Genomic DNA, 12,383 nt, shown 5'->3' on the forward strand with positions numbered 1-12,383 from the left:
CTGGCTTAAACCAACAAGAAGGGCCCCTACAGCTTGGGCCTTGACAAAGCACAGACTTTTTATTTATTTATTTATTTTTAGCCCAGCTGTAGAAAACACCATCTAATGAACCTGTCTGGGGCGGCTGTCCCGTTCCTGTCAGGCATGTCAGGAAATGACAAGCACTGGGGACAGGCCGCCGCCAGTCAGAGACAGGCCCGCCAGCTGGAGAGCCCAGCCCCAATCTAATCACACCGCCAGAAAATAACTTTCATGCTTTCAGCTTGACAGGACAGACTTGAGGAAAAAAAAAAATTAGGGTTGGAAACAATGCTTTTTGTTTCAATTACGTATCATTTTTACACAGCAATTAAAAGTAATCCACTCACACATGCAATTCATGTTATTTCATATTAATGCAACAAAGTGTAAATGTCATCCATAGAGTGCGTGTATAAAGGTTACTTTGATAATATGGGCGCAGAAGAAAAGCAACATTAAGACCACCTTGGTCTCTGTCCACAGAGAGGCTGTATCATATCAGAAATTTAATACTTTTCAATTTAGTTTATTGATATCACAATCCCTTATGTTCAAAGAATTTTCCTGTAAAGCTCACTAGGTGCTGATTTCATTTCTTGTGCTCTGAGAACCAATATGTATGAAGAGAGTCATAGGATAAAACTAGTATTTTCAGATGCTAGAATGTATTTCTGCCTTTTGTGACGTTGGAAAAAAGCCCGGATGAATAAATACAACCCACTGAGAACATCACAACTTGGGTCATGTTTATATTATATAACTTGACATAAACGACTAAAGAATGAAGACTGGTAATAAAAATCACACCCTGATAAATAATTTCTGTGAATTAGATGTTTTGCTATCATGTAGATCACCACGTCAATATGCCCACTTTACACAGAACTCTTCGAAGTGAAGTTACATGTAATATGTATAGGTTAACACTTTGTTCAGCCTATGCCATGTAAATAAATAATTATATAGTAAATATACCTCATACTCATTAGTGTTTTTCACTCACAGTTTCCACAGAGTAGCTGCTAGCATTCACACTGAATCAAAAGAGCCAAATACAGCTTTCTATGCATGTCTCAGTTTATATAAATGCATAGAACAGGCTTAAAGTCCTATTCATTCTGCCAACTAAAAGCAGGCTCCCAGGACCATTTATGTTTAAGGTCACGAATCATAAGATTCAGCATGTACGTGGTAGCAAGATCACATCAAATATTAATATATTAGAAATATATTACCAAAAATGTCACTACTGAAAATATGGAGCTGGCATATAATAACTGCCACTTATCCGCCTGGCCAATGTGGTCAAGTTCTAGAACCATTCTGAGCCTGTTTCCTCATCTATAAAACAGTGAAAACTAGGTCCGCTTCAAAGGGTTCTTATGGACTAGATAGTGGATACAGGGCATCTATCTCAATGCCCTGAAAACAGTACATGATTAGCAAAGTTACTGCCATTATTTCACTTCAGAGAATCTAGAGGAGTAAATAGCACAAAATTACATTTACCTTCTACAAAATAACGCTCCCTCTGTAGAGTATACGGGGGTGGATAGTGCTTTTACTGTATAAGGAACAAGTCTTTCACAACAACCCAGTCACACTGAAATCACAATAAGCAGACAGAATGCAGCAACCCAAACTGGAATATGTCCAAATGGTGGTCATCACCCTTGCTCCCCCGAAAGGACCATGAGATTTTAATGAACACAAGAGAAAAGAACTTAGTTTTTCTATCCTAAGAGAATCGAAGTGAAGTGGACATGCATTTAAAATTTCATATTTTCTTATACATGTTGCTAACATATAATGATTTTACTCAAGCTCTCAGTATAATTTTGCCATTAGTTTGCTCAGGACTGCTTTACTGCTGCATTGTTTAATTCATTTCAGTCATGTAGGAGCTAGGAGAGCTATGGCCTACTGACCTCAATTTTCACTTAAAGAAACAAATTTCCTTTTTGCAAACTAAGACAATTTTTCTCCTGTCAACCTTGTTTTAAAATATTAACCTTATTCCCATTACAGTAAATATTCATATTTGTCATCCAGATTTGCTTACAATTGCAATTTTAATCAAGTTATGAAATTGCTCTTGTTCTTAGATTATCTATCCCCCAAAACATGAAAAAAATATTTTCAATGAGCTTATCTTTATCACCATATAAATGTACTTAAAAGGATGTCTTCTTTATTTTTGCTTGGCACCAACTAACATCTAGAATGGGAACAAAACAAGAAAAATAGAGTCTGATTACAGGTTTTCTTGACCATGACTAGATACAGTGTTTCTGGAAATCTGTGAGATTGGCTTGCTCTTCTGTTAAAAGCCATCATAATGGATATACTCATTCTTGGAGTAAAACTGTTGGATGTATGAACTGTAAAAATTGAGTAGAAAGTCTTAACTGAACAAGATCAAATTACTACAACTCATCTATAAAACAATGTGGAATTCCTAAGAAAGAGGAAAGAAAATGAAACCATGACAGGGTACAACTTGTACCTGTAATGGTTTATTTCATACAAATGACGAGAAGCAAATAGGGGATCATTTTATGATATGTTAAAGTTGGGTGTTGGGTACAGGCATTGGTTATACTACTCTTTGATTTCTTTCTAGTTATTTGACCGTTTCATAAGAATATAATGTAAAATAGTAACAAAACAAAATTAAAGGTACTGAATATATACTTTTATGTTTACATTTACCAAACATTTTCAAACATTCATCTTTATTTCATCATCGCAACATCACCGTGTAATGGGTGGGGATGGAAGTTTCATTCCCATTTTACCACTGAGGAAGAAAAGACTTGGTGACGCTAACTGACTTCCATCGAGGTCACAAGAAATCTGAACACTGGCAGAGCTGAGCCCAGAACCCAAGTACCCTGCCTCAGTTTCCATATAGAGTAACACTTTTCCATAAATATGGACAAGTCTTCCCACCTTTGTTTCATTAATTCAGTAATATTTGCCAAATCTCTCTAATCACTTAGTGCATATCTTGGTAAACATTTGAGGATTTGATATACAAAGCAGCAAAGCAAAGACACTAAGTGTTTTAAGCAATAACATTCAATGGGCTTTGATGGTAGCTCTTTTCTGATATGCATCAATTTACTTTAAATATTTTCTAAAATATGGTAGGACCTTCAAAAATAAAGAATCAATAAATGTAAGGATTTGGCATAATTTTAAATAAATGACATCAGTTTTAGTTCTCTATTTAAAATAAAACTGGGTCCACATCAAGGATCAGAATACATTATGCCCTACCTTTATAATGCTGTCTGCAGGGGTGCCTGGGTGGCTCAGTCAGTTAAGCGTCTGACTTCGGCTCAGGTCATGATCTCAAGGTTGGTGGGTTTGAGCCTTGCATCGGGCTCTGTGCTGACAGCTCAGAGCCTGGAGCCTGCTTCAGATTCTGTGTCTCCCTCTCTCTCTCTGACCCTTCCCTGCTCATGATGCCTCTCTCTCTCAGAAATAAATAAAACATAAAAAAAAAATTATAATGCTGTCTCCATAAAAGCTTCCTACTCATTCATGCAGATAGTCTTTCCCAAAATACCTTGCATGCCGGTGAGGAACATACAGATAAGTGCCTGTGGTTCTGTTTACCTTGGTGTAAATAAAACTTTATTTGGAAGAGAGGTGTTTTATTCTTTTCTATGATACATAAACCAGGAGATTTAATTATAAATCATACATTTATATATACTAATTGATGTTATTTTTAATCATATAAAATAAAATCTAGGTGATGTATTATGCCATTTGTGTTATCCTTAGAAAATATTTAGCTTTGCTGGGTTTGCTGGTTAAGTATAACAAACTCAATGTAATATACCAGGTTGAAAAAAGGAATTTAAAACTGGCAGTACTGTTCAATGACACGGCACTGGGTAGAGTACTTTCTCCTAATCAGAGTAAAGAATCTATGGAGCTAATATGTGGAGCACAGTCCAACTGAATGGAGTTTACAGGAAGGACAGGCAGGTGCTTGGGGGAGGGGGAGGGGGAGGGAGAAGGCAGGAGCAGGAGGGAGGGCCGTGGAGGGGCCTCCCGGGCTCTCCCTGGGCTCCTTTCCTCACTCACACTATGTTCATTGCGGACGAGTTGCTTAGACCGTGTCTGAAAGATCTGATTTGCGCCTTTGGCACATATTCTGAACGAGGGAGCCATCTCTTTCTTTCTTTTTAACCTACAGCACAGATCCTCGTCATGGATTCTGAGTTGGCTGGGCAATGGGCAGGGGTGGGGCGGGGAGGGTGGTACCAACCGGGAACAAGTGAAGTTCTGGAGCTTCTCTGTTCAGCGCCCTGAAAAGAACTTAGCGCTAAAGACATCCTGCCAAAGTTCGTTTGGGTTACTGTCACTGTTAGGAATGAACACAGCAAGAGAGCACGCAGGATACAATAAATATTAAAATATTATCATGGAATATGATGACGATGTCAATGCAAGTTCTTAGGTTTAAATGTTTCTTTTTTATTTAATTAATTAATTAATTAATTAATTTATTGAGGGATTATGTGCCCATGAGTAGGGGAGGGGCAGAGAGAAAGGGAGAGAGAATCGCAAGCAGGCTCTGCACTGTCAGCACAGAGCCTGACGTGGGGCTCAAACTCATGAACCAGGAGATCATGACCTGAGTGGAAACCGGAGTCAGAAGCTTAACTGACAAGCCACTTGGCCACCCCCAGTTTTAAATGTTTCAACTGTCAAAGAGGAAAGAAGATATGTGAGTTTAGTGCTAAACTTAAATCTTTAAAGAATGACAGAAAAACATATCAAAGGAAAAAAAGCAGAAAGAGGGAAAACAGTTAAAAATAAAATCATTAAAAGTGAAAAGCTTGTGAGTCTAAAAACCGATTCTTTGAAAAGACAAGAAAATATGACAAATTCTTGGTAAACACCTTAAAAAAGGAAAAAGACCTGTACACAAGTAAAAAGTAGGGCTGTAACAACAGATACAGAAAGATGCTTAAAAGTAAAAACGAATACTCTGAAGACTTGGATGTATTAAAAAATTTTTTAATGTATTTATTTTTGAGAGAGAGCCAGAGCAAGATAGGGGGAGGGGCAGAGAGAGAGAGAGAGAGAGAGATAGGGAGACACAGAATCTGAAGCAGGCTCCAGGCTCTGAGCTGTCAGCACAGGGCCCGGATCGGGCTCGAATCCCTGAACGGTGAGATCATGACCTGAGCTGAAGTCGGATGCATGACTGACTGAGCCACCCAGATGCCCAACACTTGTACATATTTTAAAACAATTTCTCTTTTACGTTGTGAAGCAACTCCCAGGAGAGGCAAGCGTCCGCTTTACCCAGTAGCTAAGTGAGCATCCCCTCCCGGAGCAAAGCCTTCCACGCTCCTCAAAGAGTTCCCATTTTGAGCCACCGACTCAAATCTGCGTGTCCAGCCCAGACCGCGTATCAGCTGCAGTCCTGTAGCCCAGGGTCCACCGGGCCCCTCCAGCTGAATGTCTCAAGCAAACTCAATGCGCTAGGTCTAAAATAAAAGTTACACTTTCTTTAAAGCTTGCTCTTCTTTCTTATGAAAAGTCAATCTCCTTGTTCGACCATGCCGAAGCCGGACAGAAATAGGTGTGAAAGTTAACGTTGCACTTTATGGGTTATGTGTGTACATGCAAAGTACCGAAATTCTTGAAAGCCTGTATTTCTTATCTCTAAAATAGTGACAATAGTACGAAGTTCATAGAGCCATTGTGCTAATTAAATAAAATAATGGATGGAAAGGTCCCTGGCACAGGGCTTTTGTGACCTGCAGGACCCAGAACAAGAGATGTTAAGTTCCTGTTGTCATCTCGCTGAGCGGCACTACTACCCATCGAGTAACGAGAGTTAAAATGTGGGACGGATCTGGAAGCATTTCTGTTACTTCACTCCCTACCTCCAGGGACAGGGACGCAGCTGATGGCTACATCTTGTTGATTCTAGCTCCAAAAAACGACTTCTCGAGTCTCCCTTTCCTCTTCATTTCCACCGCGAGAGCCCTCCCCCGGATCTCTGGTCTTTTCTACTCTAGCCTCCGCAGTGCCCTGCAGACCCTCCCGAGCCCACCCCTGGCATCTGATAGCCACAGAGCCGCGGTCGTCTCCCACCTCCAGGTCCCACCCCTCGCCCCGCGTCACACACTCCACGGGGCTCTGCTGCCCCCAGACCCCTGTGTGCTGTGTCCCTCCGTGCAGCCTGTGCCTGCCATCTGCACCGAACGTCCTGCTCCCTCTGTGTGACCCGCTGGTGACCGACTCATATTTGAGTCAATCCTGCCATCCTCTAAAATGGGCTTCTTGGGGCGCCTGGGTGGCTTAGTCGGTTAAGCGTCCGACTTTCACTTAGGTCACGATCTCGTGGTTCGTGGGTTCAAGCCCCGTGTCGGGCTCTGTGCTGACTGCCAGCTCAGAGCCTGGAGCCTGCTTCAGTCTGTGACTCCCTCTCTCTCTGACCCTCCCCTGATCACGCTGTCTCTCTCTCTCTCTCTCTCCTAGAAATAAATAAAACATAAAAAAATAATAATAATAAAATGGGCTTCTTGTTCCTTTTTTCTTGTGGCCTAGTATACAGAGGGAAGGAAGCACCAGAATAGTGAGAAAGAGGAACTTTCTGGAGTCTGTGTTCCAACCATCCCCCTTTTCTCTGAGAAGTCCTCCCATACCCGCAGGGACCTACCCCACAAATTACGTTGATGTGTGTCCCCGCTTCTTCGTGACCACAGCTGGTGTAGACCAGGGTGAACGCCTTCTGTAGACACTAGCCAACGCAATTCCCTCTCCTTGGAAGTTGAAATTGGAACTGGAGTTGGTACTGGGGTGGCAGTGAACTGCAGAAGGCCGTGGTGGCCACTTTTGGGTGTTGAACAGGGAATTCAGGGAAATGGGATCTGTGGAGAGCGACGACAATTAAGCAGAAGCGGAGGCAAGAAGCCACATGGCCAAGAAAGGGAAAAGTCTAGCCTTTCCAATTCTAGAAATTTAAGTTTTCCAATGACCAGTTCCAGTCTCCTGTCACGTTCAGCTGCACTTGTCACTGGATGCTATGAACTACTCCTAATTGCTTAAAATAAATGATCTTTTAGATTAAGCTAGTCTGCGTTCTATTTCTTGAAACCAAATGCCCCCTGAAAGTTCGTACCTGAGATAATAATGGATTCAAGATTAGAACTTGTGGGTGGCATTTTGTTATTTAAATCCTATCATATTCTGCTTTCTCTGGCAGGGTTCTTGACTGGGAAAATACACAAGAGAGAATAATAACAGGATGCAAAACTACAATTTTTTAAAAAATTTATCAGCTGATATTATCCTCTTTCATTGTAAGGCTATTCTGGCAAGAGTTAGATAGATAATTTGCTGTGGAGCCGAAGCAAGTCTTCCACGACACCCAGCATGAAAAGAGATCTTTGGGGGAAAACCCTTTGGGGGAAAATATTGGCTAGACTTCAAAAGGAACCTATTCAACTTAATGATTCTATGGAATAAAATAAAACAGTCTGGCTAGCCAAACCTGAGGATCAGCTCTGTCCAGATGTGTTTACCTCATGGGAGCACTGATAATTGAACATTATACTGACCCTACCAAGAGTGAGTTTTTATGGACCAATGAATACTTCTGCCTCTGGAAAAATCAGAGTAGAAATTCCTTTCCCATGGGATGAGCCACAAAGGCTTGTGCAGAAGTTTCTTCTGTGTGGACAAAGCAGAGATGTGAGGAAATAAAAGGATCTCTTCTTGACAGAAGCTTCCTCATCAGTAAAAATTTGTCAAAAAAAGAAAGTTGGGTTTATGCTATGTCATAAATAAACTACGAGTTTCAAAGGCAACCTCTCAAACTGAAACAATAAAGACACTTAGGAACTTCCAGAGAACTTTACTCTGGTTTAAGGGGGAGAGTTGTGAGAAGCTAGAAGACTGTGTCCTTTTCCTCTCCAGGGTCAAGAAGGAAAGAAAATCAGGCTGAAAATAACATTTAATGGTATGGGAAAAGGGAGAGGAGGAATCTCCATTCTTGGAGCTGTCAGAAAAAAAGAGACAACGGGTCATTTGGTTGGTGTTCCGGAGGGCCTCGCTGACAAAATGTCCTAGATTTATTGACACTGCGCCCTTCTAACCCTGGATACTCCTACCTATTCCTCACTACTGACCCTTGGCACACCTTCCCTTATTACCTGTCTCCAGGCCCTAATTCTATTCAAAATCCCCCATCCTCAGCGCCAATGAAGCTAAGGAGAAGAAATATCCAATCTCGCTAGTATAGGGAGAGATGTGGTTGCCTGATGCATTTTTATCATGGAGGCATTGTTATACATGGTGACTAGATCAGTGTTAGACACCTTAGGCTTGACTTCTATTTAACCAAATCATTGGATTAAGTTATGCTCTTTATTTCCTCTGTGAAGCATACTGACTCATATCTATACTGTGTCGGGTGGTATTTAAAAAGGCTAATATTATTTTTAAAACTAAATGAAACTAATATTTCAGTCATGGATGTTTAGGAAGTCTGAATACTAAAGGAGATGATCTTATTATCAAAAGCATTTCTATATAAGTATTTGGGGATGTCAATGTGATGGGCACTATATAAAGCCAATCAGAGAGGTATGAATGATCCCACCTTTGAGTTTGTAAGTTGAAATATAAAATTAGAATAATCTATCAGATGCAAGTAAGTAAAACTCAAATCCTAAATTATACTAAGGAGTGTCATTTTGTGCCCAGGTAAGCGGACTACAATTTTGAAATCTGAATAACGTGAGGCCATGAGAAAATGTCTACATTTCCTCCAAAAAAAAAAAAGACTGGATTAGGAAAAAACAAAGCAAAACAGCTTATAGGAAGAGAAGACAAAAGAAACCTTGCTAGTTAAGGGAAGTCTGAATTTAAAAGGCAAGCAACAGAAAGAAATCTAGGCATTAACAAGCTAACAAGCAGTTTGAAAGACTGTTTAGAAGGCTAAGAAGAATTGTACTAGTGGGGGCACCTGGGTGGCTCAGTTGGTGGCGTCCAACTTCAGCTCAGGTCATGATCTCACAGTTTTGTGAGTTCGAGCCCCACGTTGGACTCTACGCTGACAGCTCAGACCCTGGAGCCTGCTTTGGATTCTGTGGTCTCCCTCTCTCTATGCTTTCCCTCACTTGCGCTCTGTCTCTCACAGTAAACAAGAACCATACTGGTGAATCCACTGATGTTTCCTTCTCACCTCCACAGCGGGGTCCAAAATTTGCTCAATGCAAGGGTGAGAAAGGAGAGAATTCTGCTTCCTCTGTCATCTTTCGTGCTTGCTTGGGGCTTATGGTCACTGAAGAATTGCTCTCCTTCAGTCACTGGAGGGGCAGCAAGTGTAGTAGAAAGTGGCAGCCTCTGTGAGGGTTCCACAACATGCCTCCCCCAAACGCTTGGTAGGATGTAGAGCACGTTCTCCCTGGCCCGAACTATACCAGTCACTGGAATCCTCTGACTAGTGCTCAGCAAGCAGGGCAACCATGTGTCCCCACCCTGACTGGGCATTTGTGCGCAGAGGAGAAAGTTGTTTTAGTTCCACTCCTAAAACTGTGAGGGTGTGTTTTCCAGAAGTGTAATAAGTAATATCATTCTACCCACCAAATGGCATAATTATGACTAATGCTTCCCACCTTCTCTAAAAGTCAAGGCAACGGGGTAAACCCATGAGTCAAAGTGAAGAACTCCAGTCATGTAACATCCCTCTTCTTGGGACAAAGACATGCAGAGTCGTGTGCCACAGCAGAGAAGCACCGACTCTGGCATTAAACAAACTTCGGTTCACTTCCGGCCCTGTTGCTTTACTGGTTTTGTGATTTGGAGCGAATGATTTGGACTCTCAGAGTCTGTCTCCTCATTTGTAAGATGGGGATAAATAAGATCTATATTTTAGGGTTGGTACAAGGAATAAAGATTTAGATATTTCTAAATGTAACATAATGAAGTGCTCTATAGTTCTGTCTTCTCTCCATTTATCATAAATATACCTGTAAGAGGATGTGAGCATGTTTAATACCGTTGATTCAAATGTCATAGGAAAAGAGCACTGTCTTCCCAACTAAGCAGGAAACTTCATGAAGGCAGGGACTAGTTCACTGCAGCATACCCAGGACTCCACAGAGGGGCCAGTACATGGAAGGCATGCGGGCATGTGTAACAAATGGTAACGATTTGATAATCAATCAGGATGTACAGATGCAGGTTCAGCAAGAAAGAAAACCCTTCAAAATGGAAAATAAATCATGAAAAGGTTAATATTAAATTCTGACATGGCAAAATCAAAGCTCATTCAAGTATAAAGAAAAATGATACAGGGGAGCCTGGGTGGCTCGGTTGGTTAAGTGTCTGACTTCGGCTCAGGTAATGATCTCACGGTCCGTGAGTTCGAGCCCCATTTTGGGCTCTAGGCTGACAGCTTAGAGCCTAGAGCCTGCTTCAGATTCTGTGTTTCCCTCTCTCTCTGCCTCTCCCCCACTGATGCTCTGTCTCTCTTTCTCTCAAAAATAAACATTAAAAGAAATTTAAAAAAAGAGAGAATGATATGAATTAAAAATATCTGGCTGAGATTGTTAGAGAATTTGATTTAATTAAATTCAACAAATATTTATTGAGTTTTTGTTAGGTTTTATGCACTTTGGAGCCAGGATGGGTTTGGGGAAAACTTCCTAGTAAAGATGATATTGGAGGAGTGCCTGGATGGCTCAGTCGCTTAAGTGTCCAACTTCAGTTCAGGTCATGATCTCGCAGTTTGTGAGTTCAAGGCCTGCGTTGGGCTCTGCGCTGACAGCTTGGAGCCTGGAGCTGCTTCCGATTTCGTGTCTCCCTCTCTCTTGGCCCCTTCCCATTCATTCTCTCTCTCTCTCTCTCTCGGCCCCTTCCCACTCATTCTCTCTCTCTCTCTCTTTCTCTCAGAAATAAACTTTACAAAAAATCTTAAAAAAACAAAAAGATGATATTGGATGAGGGCCTTGGAGGATGGCTGGTCTGTGTAGGATGGAGAAGGGACTTGGGGTGGACTCCAGCAGCCTAAAAAGGCAGGAGAGATTTTAATGTCAGGTTAAAAAACTTCTAACTAATTCAAATTGGCAATAAGTCCTGGGAGATGGGAAGAATATGGTGTCTTTTAAAATAAGGAAGAGGAACTTTGAGAAGAAAAGGAAAATGCTGAGTTTGGTTTGAGGCCGGCAAAGCATCCTGAGAGGGCTGGTCAGCAGAGCAGGTCGCCAAGAAAATGGAGCTGAGGAGAGAAGCCATGACTACAAGATGTCTGGAATCATCTGTATGGAGGGAAAGCTTAAGGCATGGAGAGAGATTCGATCTCTATAGCAGATAATCCAGAAAGTGGAAAAAACACACCTTTGAGAATGGGAGATTCTATACTAGGAGGGCATGGCAGGGGGAAGAACAGCTGAGGTTAAAAAGACTTCGGGGCCAGTGACTTAGCGGCGTAGGGCTGTTGAGGATTTTGGAAACTCAGTGTCAAATGCTATGCAGAGGGCAAGCAATGCCAGGATGGAAAAAAAAAAGCCACAGAATTTAGATACTCAGAGATCTAAACTATGGGATCAATGCAGAAAGACAGTATAATCTTGACTAGACATATACTACATAGTACAGACAAGAGAAAATGGCTAGATGGTGTGTGAAAGACCATGAGCTTTGGAGGCAGGAAAACTTAGATGTGAATCCCTGAGACTTCCGGGTTGTGAGCGTTGACAAATGACTTGACGTGTCTGAATTTTAGTTTCCCCTTTAGTTAAGTGATATGATATCTAAATCACTTAGCTGTTTGTGAATATTGACTTAGATAATGTATAATGTATAAATGTCTAATACAGTGCCTGGTACACATTATGAACATGAGAAATGTTAGTTTCTGTTCCTCACTTTATAGAAAACACAAGGCAGAAGATGGTCTCTTAGTGAAGAAATAGTTAAGACAGAAAGACATATGAGGAAAGTAGTAAAATATCAAAGATCAGAGTGTGGCATGGATAATAAATTTAAAAATCAAATAATGAATGGAAAGAACACTGGATCAGGTATCTGAAGATGTTGGTTTTATTGCTAGCAGTATCATTTACTATGGAATTACTTGGACAAACTCATTTAATTTTCTCTCCCAAAGTTTTCCCATTTGAAGAGCTGAAAAAGGAATTCTAGTTCTGCTAATCAAAAATGACTATTTCAAAGATCAAATATGAAGAGGCATATAGAAGACAGCTTGAAGATTATTATGTTATAAAAACGTACTATTACTATATAGTATATACTTCTAGCAACTGATAACAGTACTGCTATGCATATCTATATATGTATGTACACATTAAGCTGCT

At 40.9% G+C, this 12,383-nt stretch overlaps 1 protein-coding gene across 1 annotated transcript in view; it reads right to left on the minus strand.

Moving 5' to 3' along the window:
- Positions 1-12,383, minus strand: part of NBEA (neurobeachin) — a 693,804-nt gene that overhangs the window by 141,688 nt on the left and 539,733 nt on the right. The gene's annotated exons all lie outside the window — the stretch shown is intronic.

The sequence above is a fragment of the Hyaena hyaena genome, unplaced genomic scaffold (assembly GCF_003009895.1).
Source record: "Hyaena hyaena isolate Hyena2069 unplaced genomic scaffold, ASM300989v1 scaffold_398, whole genome shotgun sequence".
Taxonomy (NCBI): Eukaryota; Metazoa; Chordata; class Mammalia; order Carnivora; family Hyaenidae; genus Hyaena; species Hyaena hyaena.